We start from the raw sequence: 19,954 nt of genomic DNA, 5'->3' as shown, positions 1-19,954 counted from the left end.
AGTTGAACCGAACAGGGGTAATACAAAATTGAGTAGAATTCCAGTCACATTTTAGTATAACTTGCTTTTGTAAATGTATTAATTGATCGCTGACTCATTGGATGGCTGTTTTTATTTCCTGTATTTCATCTTGAACTTCCTCATTTATCTGAGCCTGAGTGGTCCACATAGCATGCGCACCTTTGCTCCAATTTTGAATAAAGTTGTGTGTTTGAATTGAGGCTTGTAAAGCAATGCCTGCGACAGCGGCAGTAGTGCAAATGGTAGTTAATCCCCAAATGCCAAGAATTAACCATCCAATAAATCGTTTAGATCATCGAAGTACTTTAGTAAGTAACTGGGAGGCAAGTCCTGCCATGGGACCCTCTTCCCAGCGTCGTTGGAGATCTACTGGCAACCATAGATTATGTCAAGATTGAAGAATCAAAAGGGATTTGTTTTGTTTTCAAAGAAACCTAGGAATTAAGACAAGTATACAATTTGCAATCTATACAAGTCACAGAACATAAAGTCTTTTTAAACTACAAGTTCCCTATAGCTATAACAAAAGGAAGGGGAACACAAGCTTGTATGAAATATGAATGATTATAACGAAAGGAATAGTTACTATGACTACAGCTGGTCCCCATGAAATATCCAGTCCAAGTTCCAAGTTCTTCGGTGCTTGCGGCAAGTTTCCAGATGTCCCATTGTTCAGGCCCAGTCTGTTTATTGAGGACGATTTGAGGGCGAAGGGGTGGCATTTCATCATCAAGCCAGCCAAGAAGTCCTTTGTCATGGTAATGTTCCATCATAGTATCAGTAACCTTCTATGCTACCTGAGTAGCATAATCACAGACAGTGCTATTAATATCATCTGAACAGTTAGACAACCATATACCGTGGGGTCCCCAATCAACAATGGTGTAATTGGCCACAAACATTAATTTCCTTGATTTAGCTTGACATCTGTATATTCATATATATATATATGAACAGGAGTATATTTAAAGTTCTTATATGCAAAGCCTTTGCATAACGACTTTTGTCCTTTTCTTAGAGTTTCAGTAGTGTTGACATGGTTCTCATTGAAAGAAAGGGCAGTAAACAGTCCAAGCAATGTCCCAAAGTTCTTCTTTGGAGGCAGAACGAAAGCCCATGTTTGTCGGCTATTGTTAATGCATAATTCTGCTGGACCCATGCAGAGAGGAAGGACTTCATACCCTAGAGAAATATTAATCTCCCTTCTTCCTCAGGATGAAAGGGCCCCTCCAAACTCCAAGGAGGAGGCATATGTACTGAGTCATTGGTGGATACAATCAGTCCTTTATCTGTCAATTCTACAACCTGCAGTAAAGGGAGGTTGGGTATATAGGCCCAATAAGTATGATAATTAATTCAGCTTGAGCAGGGGAAGCAAAAGCAAGGAAAGCAAGCATAGCAACAAAAATCTGTTCTGGATTCTGAGGCATTCCCTGTTGAGAAACCAGATTTTCAGCTTGATAAGCAAGGGTTTTTATTTGTCCACAGTAGGGAGATCATCAGGTCGATGACATCAAAGGTGATGCTTCTTGAAGATTTTGAGAGCCGCCATGACATTTATTGGAATATTTTTCTCCTAGGGTTTTGTTTTTTCATCTTTATTTTGAACACTGGAGGCTCCCCTGGGGCAGATCTTCTGAAGAGGATGCCAATTGAGTTCGTTGGATCCATCTGGAGAAATACAAGCATACCCCTTTCCCTGTAAGATAATTTCCCAAATTTCCATTGCTTAGTGAGCCCGTCTTGATACCAAATGGGCAGAGGAAGAGAGGTATCCTTTAATTCCTCGAAAGGTTTTTCTGCTCATATCAAGATATCTCCTTGAGGTAAGTTTAAAAAATTTAAAACAAATAAAGCTGTATTAACAATAGTTATAGGAATAGAGAGTATACAGTGTTGAGATCTAGTAAAATCTGCTCTGGATAAGGAAGATAGAAATGTTCCTGTGTATTCCCCCTTTTAATTTTTTAATTCGTAGTTTCAGTGTTCAATGTGCTCATTCAACTATGCCCTGTGCTTGTGGATTATAAGGAATGCCTGTAATATGTTGAATAGAAAAAGACTGTAAAAATTGTTTGAATTGCCTAGAAGTATAGGCATGGCCGTTGCCTGTTTTTATAGAGTTGGGAGTTCCCATTATTGCAAAACAAGCTAATGGGTGGGTTATAACGTGCCGTGTAGCCTCACCTCGAAGAGGGGTGGCCCATATAAGATAATTTGTGTTGATACAGACATGTAGGAAAGAAGATGGAGAATGTTCAGGGCAATGAGTTACATCCATTTGCCATAATTCATTGGGTTGTAATCCTCGAGGATTAACACCTTATGCAATGGGTCGAAGATGTAGGGGACTACAAATAGAGCAATTATTAATGATTTCTTTAGCATGGTGGTATGGAATTTTCTAAATTTGGTTTAAGGAGCCAGCATTATTGTACAATAGAGCATGTTGTTCCTCGGGAGTAGCAAAAGAAACAAGTTTATCAGCTTGTTCATTACCATGAGTCACAGGGCCAGGAAGGCAGGAATGTGTTCGAGTATGGGTAATATAAGTGGGGGAAGTGCAGTCCCTAATAAGAGACTGTAGTTTGAGAAAAACTTGTTGAATAATAGGTTGATTGGAATTTATAAGAGGTTTCTATATTTCTTAATATAAAAACTGAATATAAAGAGTCAGAGACTATATTAATAGGGTAAGGATATAGGTGAATAACTTGAATAAGAGTATATAAATCCTTTTGTTGAGCAGAATGAAATTTAGTATAAAAGACTTTGTATTCTTTGACAGACCAGAATGAGGCTTTGGTGTTTTTAGTCCCATCTATATAGAAAACATCCTCCCGAGGTATAGATTGTAATGTGACAATGCAAGAGATAATAAATTCAGCATTTTTGAAGAAATTCCAGATTTTGTTAGAAGGATAATGAAATGAAATATCTTTAAAATATTCCAGAAAGGCTATTTGGAACTTGGTAGACGTTTGTAGTGATTCTCAAATTGAGATTTATTAATTACAATTTTATGAGGATCAGAGCCAATCAGAGTCTTAGTTCTATTTCTCCCATTGATAATTATTAGAGTGATCAAATCAATATAGGGCGTAAGTGACCTTGTCCCTCTAAAATGAGTAGAGATCCATTCTATCAGGTGTTCTTGTTGGGCAAGAGGTCCCGTGAGGGAATGGAGAGAAGGGAGTATAAACAACTCGAGAGGTAAATCAAGTCTAATACGAGTAAGAAACTGTTTTTGCAATTTATTTTGTATTAAACGAGGGCTATTTAAATAGGGATCTCCTTTCAAAGTATTCAAGAAATTAGTCAGTTGATCATTTGCAACGACTAAAGTGGGTCTAATCCAGTTTATGTCGCCTAAAAGTTTTTGAAAACCATGCAAGGTTGATAATTTATCAACGTGAATCTCTGTTAGTTGGGGAGTAATACATTGTCTATTAACAACAGATCCTAAATAATGGTAAAGAGTAGAGGTTTGAATGTTTTCAGGAGCAATGATTAATCCAGAGTCTTGCAAGCATTTTTTAGCTATGTCAAACATTTGTTGAGTTTCTAAAACACATGGAGCTGAAAACAATATATCATCCATATAATGAATAACAAGAAAGTTAAGAAATTTTTATCTCACAGGTTCAAGGGCTTTGGCTACATAATATTGACACATGGTGGGAGAATTCATCATTCCTTGAGGCAATACAGTCCACTGATATAGTTTATTAGGCCCGATATGATTAGGATAAGGAAGAGAGAAAGCAAATCTCTCTGGGTCTAGAGGGTGTAAAGGCATAGTAAAAAAAGCAATCTTGTAAATCTATAATACGCCAGTTTTGAGGGATAGTGGTAGGTGATGGAATTCCTGGTTGCAATGCACCCATAGATTTCATAGATAGTATTAATTTTCCTAAGGTCTGTTAAGAGATGCCATTTGCCAGATTTCTTTATTACAAAAATAGGAGATTCCAAGGGGAATAAGAGTCTTCAATATGCTGTGATTTCCATTGTGTATTGATTAGTTCTTTAGTAGCCTCCAATTTCTCTTTTGTGAGGGGCCATTGCTCTGTCCAAATAGGCTCGTCATTTTTCCAAGTAATTTAAATAAGTGCATTGATTGTTAAGTGAGCAGTGGCCCCTATGAAAAATGTGGAATATATATTTGAGTTTGCCATTGCATAAGTAAATCTCTTAATATTAAATCGAGGGGTGTATCTATCACATAAGGTCGTAATGTTGCAGGCTGGGCTTTTGGTCCCTCACATGGATATACTTGGACACTGTGATAAACCTCTTGTGCTTTGGTTTGAGAAACTCCTGCAATTTGGCAAGAAATTCTCTGTATAGGCCAAGATTTGGGCCATAAATGTTTGGAAATAATAGTATTATTGGATCCAGTATCAAGAAGACCAGAAAACCTTTTGTCATTAATTTTGATATTTATATTTGGTCATGCATATTCAGATACTATTGATGTCCATAAGGACTGCTTTTGATCTGTACAGCCAAATCCATCTGTCCAGATGCCATTAGAGGAGTTAATAGACATGTAAGGTAAAAGGAGTAGTTGGGCAATTTTGTCCCCCTTTTTGAACTGCCATAGTATCTGAGATGACATCATAATTTGAATTTCTCCCTTATCATCTGAATCAATTATTCCAGGGTGAACAGTAATTCCTTTAGAAGTCAAACTAGATCGGCCAAGTAAAAGGCAGAAGGTTTGTGGGGGTAGAAAGAGTATCCACCTCATTAGTTTAAGTGGAACCTTATATATGTTAGGGACCAAACGACAGTCTCTAGGACCTGAGTCATGTTTACCAGAAAGAGACAGGATATGCGCTCATCCTGCCTGGCCAATCATGTAACGCCAGCTACTCCTGTAACTGAGACAAAGAACTGCCTGTATATAAGCCGCCATACTCCTTTGTTCGCGGCTCTTGTCAGATTCCCTCGTGTGGGATGAGACTTGGGCCCTAGCGCACTAGGAATAAACAAACTCCCTTCTTGCGTTTGCAATACTGTGGTGGACTTGTTCTCTCGGTCGGTTCGGAGATACGGGCTTGGAGCATAACATCTGGGGGCTCGTCCGGGATCTCCGTCCCGCCGGGGAGGACAACTCTCCTGGTAGAAGGGAGTAACCTTGTTAGGAGATAAGAGCTCTGAGCACCGGTGCTAACGTTGCAGAAGCCCAGATTAAGTCCGGGGCCTAGTATCTTACTGGGGAGGCATCTGGCTGTAAAGTGCAGAGGCAAGTCAGCGTAAGGCCGGGGCCTAGTTTCGTGCTGGGGAGGCAGCTGGCTCTGATACTGGATTAAGTCAGCGTAAGGCCGGGGCCTAGTTTCGTGCTGGGGAGGCGGCTGGCTCTATAACATCCTGCAGGTAAGATTGAGTGCACTGCCAGTGGCCACCTTGTGTTTGTTATCTGTTTGTCTATTTGTGGTGTCTGCACTGCTCTTTGTGTGCTCTGTTGGCTCCCAGTGTACTTTTCTGTGATCATGGGACAAACAACTTCTACTCCTTTATCTCTTATGATTAACCACTTCTCTGATTTCAAGTCTAGAGCTCAGAATCTTTCGTTACTGGTAAAGAAGAGCAAACTGGTGACTTTCTGTTCTGTCGAGTGCCCCAAATTATCCAGGCAGTTAAAGAGAGGGTGCTTACTCCTAGTCCTGCCGGGCACCCAGATCAGACTCCCTACATTCTGGTCTGGCAGGATCTAGTGAGGAACCCGCCAGAATGGCTTAAACCCTTTGTTCTCACTCCTCCTAAACCTCCCTGTCCCTCTTCCCCAACTCCAACCTCACCAAGCCCACAGGTGTTAGTAATGAAGGCTTCCGAAGAAAAAGAAGAAAGAAAGGACGAAAATCGACCAAAGCCGGTATTCCAGGAATCTTCTCTGTATCCTAATCTAATAGATCTGGAGACAGAACAGTTCCCACCCCTGTATGTGGATCCACATCTGCCCTTGCTTTCACAGGTTTCATCGGGAGAAGCCAGGAGGAGAACCGAGCCTTTAGCTCATCCCAGAGTAGGGGGCCCCGCCCAGGGAACTCGGGGAAAAACAAGAGAAATGGCCAATGTATCGGAAGAAGACCCAGAAGTCCCCTCCTTCACTGTTCACACGTTTCCGGTCCGGGCGGGACCAGCCAGAGAGGGTGGAGAGCGGACATATCAGTATTGGCCCTTTTCCACTAGTGATTTGTACAATTGGAAAACCCAGACTCCCTCCTTCTCTGAAAAACCGCAGGGTCTTATTGATCTGTTAGAGTCTATCCTTTTTACTCATAATCCCACTTGGGATGATTGTCAGCAACTGTTACAGGTGCTTTTCACTACAGAAGGGCGAGAGCGGATCCTGTCAGAAGCTCAAAAGAATGTGCCAGGGGTGGATGGGAGGCCCACAATACAGCCTAACCTCATTGAGGAGGGGTTCGCCTTGGTGCGACCCAACTGGGACTTCGAATGCGCTGAAGGTAGGGAGCGTCTCCGGGTATACCGTCAGACTCTTATGGCCAGCCTTAGAGTGGCCGCCAGAAAGCCGACTAATTTGGCCAAAATAAATTCAGTGAGGCAGGAACCAAATGAGAGCCCAGCAGCCTTCCTTGAAAGGATAATGGAAGCTTTTAGACAGTATACCCCTATGGACCCACAGGCAGATGAGTCACGAGCAGCAGTTATGTTAGCATTTGTAAATCAAGCAGCCCCCGATATTAGAAAAAAATTACAAAAGATAGAGAGGTTAAATGAACAATCCTTGCAAGATCTAGTGAGGGCAGCCGAGAGAGTTTTTAATCATAGAGAGACCCCAGAAGAGAGAGAGGACCGCATTAGAAGAAAAGAAAGAGAATTTAGAGCTGAAGAAAACCGTAAAAATCAAAAAGAGCTGGCCCAGATATTTTTTGCTGGGGTTGAAAACAAAAACAGGTTCCAGAAAGGGAAAAAATTGGACTCAAAAACTGAAGAAAAAACGACAAGGCGTAAGCTTGAGAAAAACCAATGTGCGTTTTGTAAAGAGTTTGGACATTGGAAAGATAAATGCCCCAAGAAAAACCTAAAAGAGGGGCCCAAGAACCCCAAAAACGAGACTCCCTCTCCAGACAGTCATATCCTCTATGCGGGTAAGGATAGCGACTGGGGGGTCAGGGCTCGAAGCCCCTCCCCGAGTCCTGGGTAACTATAAATGTGGAAGGGAAACCGGTTGGCTTCATGGTGGATACGGGAGCCCAATACTCAGTCTTAAACCAAAAAGATGGACCCATGTCTAAGAAAAGTACCTGGGTGCAGGGAGCAACCGGGACTAAACGATATGGATGGACTACAAAACGGCATGTGAACTTGGGGGCCCACCAGGTGACCCATTCTTTTCTGGTGATACCTGAGTGTCCAGCGCTCTTGTTGGGAAGGGATTTACTATCTAAAGTAAATGCCCAAATTCATTTCGACCACGGACAAGTGTCGGTTTTAGATGAGACCGGGCATCCTCTTGAGGTCTTGTCTCTGGCATTAAAAGATGAATACAGACTCTACTTGCCAGAGGCCCCAGCGACAATAAGCCCCGAAGTACAACCATGGGTTCAAAGATACCCTCAGGCCTGGGCTGAAACTGCAGGAATGGGACTAGCCAAACAGAGGCCCCCTATCATTGTGGAACTAAAAGCCAGTGCTTCCCCGGTGAGGGTACGACAGTATCCCATGAGTCAGGAGGCTCAACAAGGAATTACTCCTCATGTACAACGCCTCATAGACGCTGGGGTCCTGAAAAGGTGCCAGTCCCTATGGAACACTCCCCTGTTGCCTGTGAAAAAGCCTGGGGGAACTGATTTTAGACCAGCTCAAGATCTACGAGAAGTCAACAAACGGGTGAATGATATTCATCCTATGGTTCCTAACCCTTATACATTGCTAAGCAACTTGCCTCCAAACTACATTTGGTACACTGTTTTAGATTTAAAAGATGCCTTTTTCAGTTTGCCTCTTGCCCCTGCAAGCCAAGAGATCTTTGCCTTCGAATGGCAGGAAGACGGTGGTCAGACCCCTGTGCAGCTGACATGGACTCGCTTACCACAGGGTTTCAAAAACTCGCCCACGTTATTTAATGAGGCCCTGGACGAAGACCTCCATGAGTATCGGGTTGGACACCCTATCATTGTTTTATTACAATATGTTGATGACCTTATGCTGGCGGCGGCTACAGAGAAAGAGTGCCAAGAGGCAACAGGTGACCTTCTCCAAACCTTGGGGACTTTAGGTTACCGGGCTAGTGCCAAAAAGGCCCAGATTGCCAAGCAAGAGGTTACATACCTCGGTTATAAGATAAAACAGGGCCAGAGGTGGCTAACACAGGCTATGAAAGAAACCATCCTCCAGATCCCTGAGCCGGCTAACCCTAGACAAGTGAGAGAATTTCTGGGAACGGTGGGATATTGCCGGTTATGGATCTTGGGGTTTACAGAAAAGGCCAGGCCCCTATATGAGGGGACCAAAGAAAATAAGGACTGGAAATGGACTGAGCCAATGAAAGAGGCCTTCCAAGAGCTCAGGCGAGCCTTGCTAGAGGCTCCTGTCCTTGCCCTCCCTGATCCATCTAAGCCTTTCCAATTATTTGTAGATGAAAAGCGGGGGATAGGAAAAGGGGTACTAACACAGAGATGGGGACCATGGAAGCGACCTGTAGCTTACCTTTCCAAGAGACTGGACCCAGTGGCAGCCGGATGGCCACCTTGCCTCCGTATCATCGCGGCCACCGCGCTCTTAGTCCACGATGCTGATAAACTGACTTATGGACAGAGACTCTTGGTCTACACTCCTCATGCCATAGAGAGAGTTTTAAAGCAACCCCCAGGTAAATGGATTTCTAATGCCCACTTGACGCACTACCAGGCCTTGCTACTTGACACCCCACGGATTCATTTCCAAACGCCCTGCACTCTAAATCCGGCCACTCTTTTGCCCAATCCGGGGGAAAATAGCCCCCTCCATGATTGTGATGAGATACTGGCCGGGGTAACAGCAATGCGAAAGGACTTAACCGATACTCCACTGGATAACAGTGAGCTAAGATGATTCACAGATGGCAGCAATTATGTAAAAGATGGACAGAGACGGAAGGGAGCCGCAGTAGTAGATGACTCTGGACGGACGATATGGGCAGAGGCCCTTCCCCCGGATACCTCAGCACAAAAGGCAGAGTTAATTGCCCTGATTCAAGCATTAGAGAGAGCCAAAGGAAAAAGAATAACTATTTTCACTGACAGTCGCTATGCTTTTGGCACGGTACACATCCAGGGCCCGATATATCAGGAACGGGGGTTTTTGACAGCTGAAGGAAAAGAAATTAAAAACTTGCCTGAAATCCGTAGACTTTTAGAGGCTGTACAGATGCCTTGGGCTGTGTCAATAGTACACGTACCTGGACATCAGAAGGGTGACAGCCCCACGGCACAAGGGAATCGTGCCGCAGACCTGGCAGCTCGAAAAGTAGCTGATAAAGATTTCATCACCCCTGTGTTGGCGATCGGACTTCCACCTCCAAGTATGGGAACTCTGCCCCCAACCCCTGAGTATTCATCCACAGACTTTGCTTGGATCCAAAAACACACCAACCTTCAAAAAGATAAAGATGGATGGTACCGAGACTCAGACGGCTACTTGATACTCCCTGCTCAGTTGGGACAGCAACTATGTGAGCATTTGCACTTGTCTACTCATCTGGGAGAAAAGAAGACTCTGATGCTCTTTCAAACTGCGCGCCTGCGATTTCCCCGGCACCAGACGACTGTAAAGAATATAGTGCATGCTTGTAAGGCGTGTCAACAGATGAGGCCAGGAAAAGGACAACATGCAGGACTGAGGTATCGGGGAGAAGGACCAGGGCAACACTGGGAAATAGATTTCACCGAGGTTGATGGTATCGGGCCTTGGGTGCATTGCAACCACGTACGCCCAGCTGCTTCAGCAGAGCAAGAAGACGCTAAGAAAGAATGGGAAGCATCTCTGCTCCCGTCCAACCTCTTGAGGCTAAAGCTTCGAAGGCGCCAACAGGACCAGGACAACTCGGCTGGGCTCTCTTGTGGATGACCCAGTTACTCTGCTCCGGAGTTGCCAGCGTGAACCCACATCAACCCGTCAAAATCACCTGGAAGCTGCAAAATGGACTAACACGAGAGGTGCTAAACTCCACTACCGCAATACATCCATCAAACACATGGTGGCCAGACTTGTACTTTGACCTTAAGCTGATGGTAAATGTGCCTTGGGCTAGGGGTTATCTCTGAGAACAACAGTTCTGGGCATGCCCAGGTGCACCCAGGCATGACTGGAAGACCTGTAGGGGGGGCACAAGACTCTTATTGTAAAACTTGGGATTGTGTTACTTCTAATGATGGACCTCGGCGCTGGGAAGTAGGAAATCGAGATTTACTTAATTTTTCATTCGCCAAGCCCCTCCCTAGGGCCCTTGGAGATCCAACTTTTAGCTGTGAAAGTTGCAATTATGCACAAGTCAGAATAAGGTTCAATCCAGAAAAAAGCAAAAAAGAGGGGACCTGGATCTCTGGCCTATCTTGGGGACTACAGACGAGGGAATCAGGAGGGTTTGGGGTTGATGGAAAAGGGATTATAGTAGTGAGCCAGGTCTTAGAGCCAATTCTTGTACACAGTATCAGGCCCAACAAAGTAGAAAAGCTGGCTATAACCCCCCGCCTAACGACTTCCATGCCAACATCTTTGGCAGTGAGTCCTGAAGCAGAAGCGCTCGCTGAAATAGATCCCCTATGGAAGCTGATTAGGGCAGCTTATGCCACCCTGAATCAGACCCATCCTGAGGCAACTAAATCTTGTTGGTTATGTTACAACTTAATTCCCCCTTAGTACGAAGCAGTAGGCCTCAATGCCTCTTATGACTTGGCCAACAGCACCGATCCTCCTCAATGTCATTGGGGGGACCGAAAGGTGGGTCTGATGATGAAAGAGGTATGGGGAAAGGGCTTATGCATGGGCACGGTGTTACCAGCAAAGTCTCCACTTTGTGTGCATGTTGTCGAGCCTGATGATTTGCCTGTAGCTAAATGGTTAATACCTCAAATGGGGGGATGGTGGGTCTGTTCACACACGGGGCTAACTCCATGCCTGCATAGCTCAATCTTTGACCCCAAAGAAGAATTCTGTGTTATGGTGGCTGTCATGCCAAAGATTCTGTACCGACCAGAGAAAGCAATATATGATTATTGGGCCCATAAATTAACTCTAAATCCTCCAAAAAGAACTTATAAAGTTAAGAGGGAACCTCTTACCATCATAACCATAGCAACTATGTTCGGTCTTGGAATAGTTGGGGCTGGAACTGGAATAACAGCTCTGTCCCTGCAAGGCCAAGGATTTAACTCCCTGAGAGCGGCCATAGATGAAGACATTACCCGTATAGAGCAATCTATTAGTCATTTAGAATCATCTCTAACTTCTCTATCTGAAGTAGTTCTGCAAAACAGGAGGGGATTAGATCTGCTCTTTCTGCAACAAGGGGGACTCTGTGCTGCCCTAGGAGAAGAGTGCTGTTTCTATGCGGATCATACAGGAATAGTTAGAGAATCTATGGCCAAAGTGAGAGAAGGACTAGCCCAATGTAAATGAGAACGTGAGGCTCAACAGGGATGGTTTGAATCTTGGTTTCAACAATCCCCTTGGCTGACTACCTTAATCTCCACCTTGCTAGGACCCCTGCTAGTACTTTTACTAATGCTTACCTTTGGCCCATGCATTATCAATAGACTTGTAGCCTTTGTAAAGGAACGCATAAATACAGTACAGCTGTTTGTGCTTCGACAACAATATCAAACTGTGTCTCAGGACAAAGAAGAAGATGCCTCTATATGATCTAAGGACAGGGGGGAATGTTAGGGACCAAAGACGGTCTCTAGGACCTGAGTCATGTTTACCAGAAAGAGACGGGATATGCGCTCATCCTGCCTGGCCAATCATGTAACGCCAGCTACTCCTGTAACTGAGACAAAGAACTGCCTGTATATAAGCTGCCATACTCCTTTGTTCACGGCTCTTGTCAGATTCCCTTGTGTGGGATGAGACTTGGGCCCTAGCGTGCTAGGAATAAACAAACTCCCTTCTTGCGTTTGCAATACTGTGGTGGACTTGCTCTCTCGGTCGGTTCGGAGATACGGGCTCGGAGCATAACAATATACTTCTCAACTAGCTGTTGAGAACAATAAAAAGAATACCTCAAAGTTGTAAGAGGTCTAATTAGGCCATTTCCCAAGACATACATGCTAAGATAACTTTGGTACAAGATTAGCCAGGGAGAACAGGTTCCAGACAATGTCTCTATGCAAGATATACTGTTGCTGTGTAACCAGGGGTACAAGTCTTGAGATATAGGTTCCCAGGCAAGATTTGTTACAATTATAATCATTACCATAGAGCCTAAGAAAAGCGTTTCCATGAGTAAGACATTCGGCTGTCTAATCATTAGTTCTGGACCTAAAGAAAGGTCAGTTCTCCAGCAAGATACATTGTTGCACAAGGCTTAAGGAAAGCATGAGTGAGAATGTTTGCCTCCTCCTTAGAGGGCCTTGGACTGCCTGCCTAAGCATTAACTCTTTCATTTCCTCCTGCTTTTAGGAGAATACTGTTGCCAGGGAAAGGGGTGGAGAAATTGTTCTGTAACTTCTTCCCGCTGGGAAGGGGCATAGACCCTAAATTGTTGAGGCAACATATTCTCCTTATCCTCATATTGAGGGTCTCTGATCCAGGGGCCCTGAGTAATAGCTAGAGGAGGCAGCAGAAACGGCAGGAGCATGAACAATCACTTGTAACTTAAATGCCTAAGCCACTTAGATACAAAGTTCATTATATAGTTACAGATAGAAAAGCAACCAGCAAGAACCAGATGACTACAGTTATTACAGTCAGGATAATTTTGCACCAAGCAGGACTTTGTATTTGAGCTTCTATAGCATCACATTGCCCTGTACGGGTTAATATTTCAAAAGTAAGTTGGTTTTGGGGAGTACCAGCTCGAGCATTAGAATTGGCACGATCTCGGGCCACACCCTGAAGCCATATGGTCCACTGAAGATATTCTCCTGGTTTAAGATGAGCCCTTATCAAAAGTCGCCAATTAAAAAGTTACAAAATTTCCAGTGGAAGATGCCATAGCGTTTAAAAGTTCCGTAGTAAAAGGCAAATGAGGGCGTACGTAGTTACAGCTTTTTTCATTTGTTGCATGTGAGAAAAATCAATGCCTTGCTATTGAGGTATTATTTGCCCTTGGGTGTTAATATTTCTCAAAAACAGGAAAAGCAGAGAAACCATCAGCCTCAGTGATTTGAGACTGCAAAGCTGGTAACTCAGAAAGCCTCCATCGTGATGGAGAATGAGTGGATAGTTTTTTTTTTTTTTTTTTTCATAAATACGAGTGTGTGCCAAAGGCTTATCATTGTCATCAAGAAAAGTACTGTCAGCCTTAGTGTCAAAAAGAGCCTCAGAAGAATTATGTTCAGGGTTATCCTGTTCTTGAATTGAGGGGACTTTCGGTTTTGTGCCCATTGCAAGAGGAGGAAGAGGAGCACTTGGGGCAGGGCTGGTGGGAAAACTCTGAAATATTTTATGTTGTTCTAACTGAGCCTTTTGTAAAGTTTCATCATCTAATTCATATTCATGTAACAAGTGTTTTGCCTATTGTCAAATATTGGGGAGAAGTGGGGCTAGAGTTACCTTGAAATGGCAGAATCACAGCTTTATTAATAAGAGCCCAAAAGGGCCAGAAATATTCTGGAATAGTTTTTCCCCATCTTGAGGCTTGTTTAAGATTCTCTTTAATCTGGTTCCAAATTTCTAAATTGAAACTGCCCTCATCGGGGAACCAGGGATTATGTTCAACCACCGTTTGGAGATAAGCTTCTATTCGCTGACACGAAACTGAAAGTCCTTGAACTTACACAAAGTAAGAAAATGCAACATATTGGATCCCTTAAAGTTGAACGTCCCCTGACACTTATCCAGAGCAGATTCCTGTCAGGGAATCTTTAACAGGAGGATTCCTATGTGCTGTTTCTCATAAATCCTCTGTTCCTTATCAATTTCTGTTGTCAGAAACGAGTGGAACAGCACTCCGCTCCCAGGGCTGAGGTCATAAGATGCGAGAGGCTTGAATCTCCTTCAGTAAACATTCTCCTTATGACAAAACTGCTTAGTTTCGACCCTCTTTCTTAAGATATGGATTGTCTTCTGACCTTGTGCCCATTATTAATCCCTTGTTCCCTTGGTAACGGTTGCTGTATGTTTGGTTTTCTGATCTTTATCATTATCGAAAGAAATTTCTTGTACAACAGTCTATATATACTCACAGAAATATTAAAGCACCTTTGCACCATCAGAGCTTGGTTCTCCGTGCCTTTCTTTCTTTCTCTCTCTCTTTTACTCTCTTCCACTTTCTTATCATCGACTCCGGACAGCCAGGTTCTGATCCATTAAAGGACCCAAAGTGGCGTCCGAACAGGGACTCTGGTATACGTGGCATTTCGGACAGAGGGACTCAGGACCTATTGAGGTTGGTAAGTACTAAGACACGGGTCAAATGCCTGGAAAGCCCCATCTTTTCTCTACTTTATTTTACCATTTGTTTAAAGCTCAGGGACATTTGGTTTCATGCCAATGAATAGAGGCTTGCTTTCAAACAGTGGTTAAATGAAATCCTTGGTCCCCTAATATAGGTCATTTTGATTTAGAAATTTGGCACCAGGTCAAAGAAATTGTTGAATGAGTCACCAGGCAGGGAAAAAATATTCCAGTTGATTTCTGACCCCTATAGGCTCCCATTAAAGCTGTAATTCTGCCATTTCAAGGTAAATTCTAGCCCTCCCAGTACTCAACAACAGACAGAACACTTATTGCATGAATATCAAGTAGATGATAAAACTTTCCAAAAGGCCCAAATAGAACATAAAATATGTCAAATTTTTCCTACTAGCCCTGCCCAGTTGCTTCAAATGCTCCTCCTCTGCCAGCAGGCACAAATCCAGAAGTCTCTCCTTTGTAAGAACCTAATGATTCTGACAACGACTCTCCTAAGATGTTTTTTAAAGGTTCTTCAGACTGCCCTCCTGCAAGCTCCCGCTTTGAGCTTGCCCACAGGGTCAGAATTTAATTTGTTTGTCACTGAAAGAAAATGTGTGGCCTTGGGAGTTTTGACACAACCCCGAGGGCCTCACCAGCAACCTGTTGCTTATCTAAGTATAGAATTGGATGTAACTTCACGTGGGTGGCCCCACTCCCTAAGAATAATTGGGACAGCAGCTTTATTAGCACCTGAAGCTTTAAAAATAATCAATCGATGAAATCTTACTGTCCTGACTTCTCATGATGTGAATGGAATCTTAAATTCTAAGGTTAATATTTGGATGACAGACAGTAGGCTTCTTAAAATCAGTCTTTGTTGTTAGAAGGACCAGTACCTAAGCTTAAAGTGTGTGGACATTTAAATCCTGCCACTTTCCTTCCTGAGAAGGAAAATGAAACACCTGATCACAATTGTTCCCAATTTCTAACTTTAAACTACGCAGCTTGGGAGGATCTAATGGATACCCCATTACACAATCCTGACATGGAAATATTTACAGATGGCAGTTCCTTTGTTCAGGATGGAAAGCATGAAGCAGGTTACACCTTGGTGACTGCTGAACAGGTTTTAGAAGCAAAATCTCTCCCCCAGGAAACCAGTGCTCAGTTAGCGGAGTTGTGGCTCTGACCCGAGCGCTACAGTTAAGCAAAGGGCAGCGTGTAAATATCTACATGGATTCTAAGTATGCCTTTTTGACTTTACATGCTCATGCTGCAATATGGAAAGACGGTTTAAAACAGCAACAGGAGAACTTATTAACCATTTCAGAGAGATTGAGAGACTTTTAACTGCTATATATTGTCCTAAAGAAGTAGCTACTATGCATTGCAAAGGGCACAGCAGGGATGGGAGTAAAGCAGCTGAAGGTAATCAGCTGGCTGACTGTCAAGCCAGAAAAGAGGCACTTTAAGAAACCCCTTCACTACAGACACCCTTGATCTGGACAGGTCCTGTAGAACATGAAAAACCACAATATACTGAGCCAGAATTAGAAAGATATAAGAGGAACTAAGATTACAGATAAAGGATGGTTATAGTCTGAGGATGGACGACTAATAATTCCTGAAAATGCTCAATGGAAAATTCTTAAGGGTTTACAGCAGAGTTTTCATTTGGGTGCAGACAGTACTTACCAGATGGCATCTCATTTGTTTGAAGGTAAAAATGTAATGAAAACCTTAAAGAACATTATTGAAAGGTGTGAGGTTTGTTAGAAAAATAAGCCAAAGACTGAAAAGCTAGCAAAATCTGGATTACAATGAAGTGGAAAGTATCCTGGAGAGGATGGAGAACTTGATTTTACTTATATGCCAAAAGCTAATGGGTATTCTTGCTTACAAGTTTGGGTGGATACTTTTACTGGATGGATCTTTGCGTGGTTCAGCAACAAACTTTTATGCTCTTCTGAACAAAAAGTCCTTGGCACAGACTCATATTTACAAAAAATCAGCACTTACTTGTTATGCCCAAGTCGCGAAATCTCCCAGTGACCACCAGCGAGCCGATATCCGATGCAAAAGCAAGAGAGTTTTTATTACCAAGCTCCAGCTGGCAGTTCCCTGGTGGTCACTGGGAGATTTCGCGACTTGGGCATAACATTTGGGGGCTCGTCCGGGATGGGTAGCAAAGTGGCAGGGTTCAGAAAACAAGGTGTTTGAAAGTGTATCCGGGGAGCATCCAGCAGCAGGCCTGGTAATGGGTTAAGTGAGCATTAGAAATCCACTTACCAGGTGGCTGTTTGAGGATTCCCTCTATGGCATGAGGAGTGTAGACCAGGAGACGCTGTCCATAAGTCAGCTTGTCAGCATCATGGACAAGGAGAGCAGTGGCCACGATGATACGGAGACAGGGTGGCCATCCTGCAGCTACTGGATCCAGTCGTTTATAGAGAGATATGCCACAGGCCATCTCCAAGGTCCCCATTGCTGCGTCAGGACTCCCTTCCCTACTCCCTGCTTTTCATCCACAAACAGTTGAAATGGCTTAGCTGGGTCCGCAAAAGCAAGGGCTGGGGCTTCCAGTAATGCCTGTCGAAGTTCCTGAAATGCCCGCCTCATTGGCTCAGTCCAAGTCCAGTCTCTATTTTCTCTGCTTCCTTCATATAGAGGTCGGGCCTTTTCAGCAAACCCCATAATCCATAGACTGCAGTACCCAACCGTCCCTAAAATCTCCCTCACCTGCCGGGGAGTTGTTGGCTCAGGGATCTGTAGAATAGTCTCTTTCATAGCCTGAGTCAACCAGCTCTGCCCCTGTTTTATTTTATATCCCAAATAAATAACTTCCTGTCTAGCAATTTGGGCCTTCTTCGCACTTGCCTGGTTCCCCAATGTCCCCAAAGTCTGGAGGAGATCGCCTGTGGCCTTCAGGCATACCTCCTTAGTCGTAGCGGCCAGCATTAGGTCATCTACATACTGCAACAGAACAACTTCAGGGTGGCTGGTTCGATACTCACAGAGATCCTCGCCTAGAGCCTCATTGAACAACATCAGTGAGTTTTTGAATCCCTGTGGGAGGCGAGTCCAGGCCAGCTGCCCCACAGTTTGGCTGTCCTCATCAGCCCATTCAAATGCGAAGATTTCCTGGCTCTGGGGGGCCAAAGGCAAGCTGAGAAAGGCATCTTTCGTCTAAAATTGTATACCAGACATAGTCTGGTGGCAAGCTGCTCAGGAGGGTGTAAGGGTTAGGGACAGTGGGGTGAATGTCATTCACCTGTTTGTTGACTTCATGAAGATCTTGGACTGGTCTAAAGTCTGCTCTCCCGGGCTTTTTCACAGGCAACAGGGGAGTATTCCATGGGGACCGGCACTTTTTTGAGAATTCCTGCCTTTAGGAGGCGCTGAATGTGTGGCATAATTCCTTGCTGGGCCTCCTGGCTCATGGGATACTGTTTCACCCTCATAGGAATAGCATTTGCTTTTAATTCAACAACAATGGGAGGTCTTTGTTTAGCCAGTCCTGTTCCCACTATCTCTGCCCAGGCCAGAGGGTATTTCTGAATCCACTGTTGCATAGCAGGATCCACCGCTGCATAGCAGGATCCACCGCTGCAGGGGGTTTTGGTGAATACAGTCTGTATTCATCTCTCAGTGCCAGGGATAAAACATGAATTGGTTGTCCAAGCCCGTCTGTGACTGATATCCCCCCAGAGTCAAAGTGAATTTGCACACTGACTTTGGCCAATAGGTCTCTTCTTAATAAAGGGGCTGGACATTCCGGGATCACCAGAAATGAGTGGGACACCCGTTGGGCTCCCAAGTCCACTTTTCGTTTAGTAGTCCAGTTATATCTCTTTGTCCCGGTGGCTCCCTGGACCAAGCTAGTCTTTTTGGACATCGGCCCAAATTTTTGGTTGAGAACTGAGTATTGGGCTCCCGTATCCACCATGAAGCCAACCGGTTTCCCCTCCACATTAATAGTTACCCAGGACTCGGGGAGAGGTCCCGGGCCCTGACCCCCCTAATCACTATCTTCCCCTGCATATAAGATGTGGGTCCCCGAGGAATATTCTTCCTTTCTTACAGTCTTCTTCTTCAGATCTCTCTTGGGGCACTCATTTTTCCAGTGTCCCTTCTCTTTGCAGTAAGCGCATTGGTCTCTCTTTAGGGCAGGTCTAGCTGGTTTTTCCTTTCCTCCCGACCAGGTGTCTTTAGTTCTCGGGGCTTTGGGCCCCTTACTCATCCCCGCAAAAAGGATCTGAGCCAGCTCTTTCTGATTTCTCCGGTTTTCTTCAGCCCTACATTCCCCTTCCTCCTGTCTAATCCGTTCCTCATATTCTTTTTCTTCCCATCTAATCCGTTCCTCCCTCACCTCAGGGGTCTCTCTGTTATTAAACACTTTCTCAGCTGCCCTTACCATATCCTGTGTTGACAGTTCCCCCAGCCCTTCTATCTTCTGTAACTTTCTCCTGATATCTGGAGCTGCCTGGTTCACGAAAGCTAACAGAACTGCTGTGCGTGACTCATCAGCCTGGGGGTCCATGGGCGTATACTGCCTAAAGGCTTCCATTAACCTCTCTAAGAAGGCTGCTGGGCTCTCATTTGGCTCCTGTCTTATCAGATTCACCTTAGATAAATTCCTCGGTTTCCTGGCGGCTGCCCGGAGGCCGGCCATTAGAGTCTGGCGGTAGACCCGAAGACGCTCCCTACCTTCCGCACACTCAAAGTCCCAGTTCGGCCGCATGGAAGGGAACCCTTCCTCCACTAAGTGGGGCTGCATGGTCGGCCTCCCATCCACTCCGGGAACGTGTTTCTGCGCTTCCGACAGAATTCGCTCCCGTTTCTCTGTGGTGAAAAGCACCTGTAACAGCTGCTGACAATCATCCCAAGTAGGATTGTGAGTAAACAGGATAGTGTCTAAAAGATCAATAAGGCCTTGGGGCTTTTCAGAAAAAGAGGGGTTTTGAGCTTTCCAGTTATATAAGTCGCTGGTAGAGAACGGCCAATATTGATAATTCTGTTCTCCGTCAGGATTTGCTGGCCCAGCCCAGACAGGAAGCGCTCGAACAGTAGACGAAGGGGCCTCTCGGCTCCCATAGTCAGACGAGTCTCCACCCCCTCGGGTCCTTCCGCGAGTTCCCTGGGCTGGCCACCCTTCCTGCTGCGGAGCTGAGGGTTCTGAGTTCCCCCTTTGTTCTCCGGACGACACCTGAGGTACCTGCAGGAGCAAGGGTGGTGGGATATATGGGGGAGGAGAGATTTCAGTGTCTAAATCAATCAGACTAGGGTATAGAGAAGATTCCTGGAGTATCAGTTTCTTCCGGCTCTCCTATGCCTCCCGGTTTTCTTCCTTAGAGGTCTCCAT

General features: G+C 44.6%; 1 pseudogene; it reads left to right on the top strand.

The window, feature by feature from the left end:
• LOC114117788 (glutaredoxin-1-like) overlaps positions 1 to 860 on the top strand; it is a 35,298-nt pseudogene extending 34,438 nt beyond the window's left edge.
• Positions 861 to 19,954: the final 19,094 nt, after the last annotated feature.

Source organism: Ovis aries, chromosome 14 (assembly GCF_016772045.2).
Source record: "Ovis aries strain OAR_USU_Benz2616 breed Rambouillet chromosome 14, ARS-UI_Ramb_v3.0, whole genome shotgun sequence".
NCBI classification, from domain to species: Eukaryota; Metazoa; Chordata; class Mammalia; order Artiodactyla; family Bovidae; genus Ovis; species Ovis aries.
Note: the sequence above shows the minus strand (reverse complement) of the source record. Positions and strands in the feature narration are given on the sequence as shown.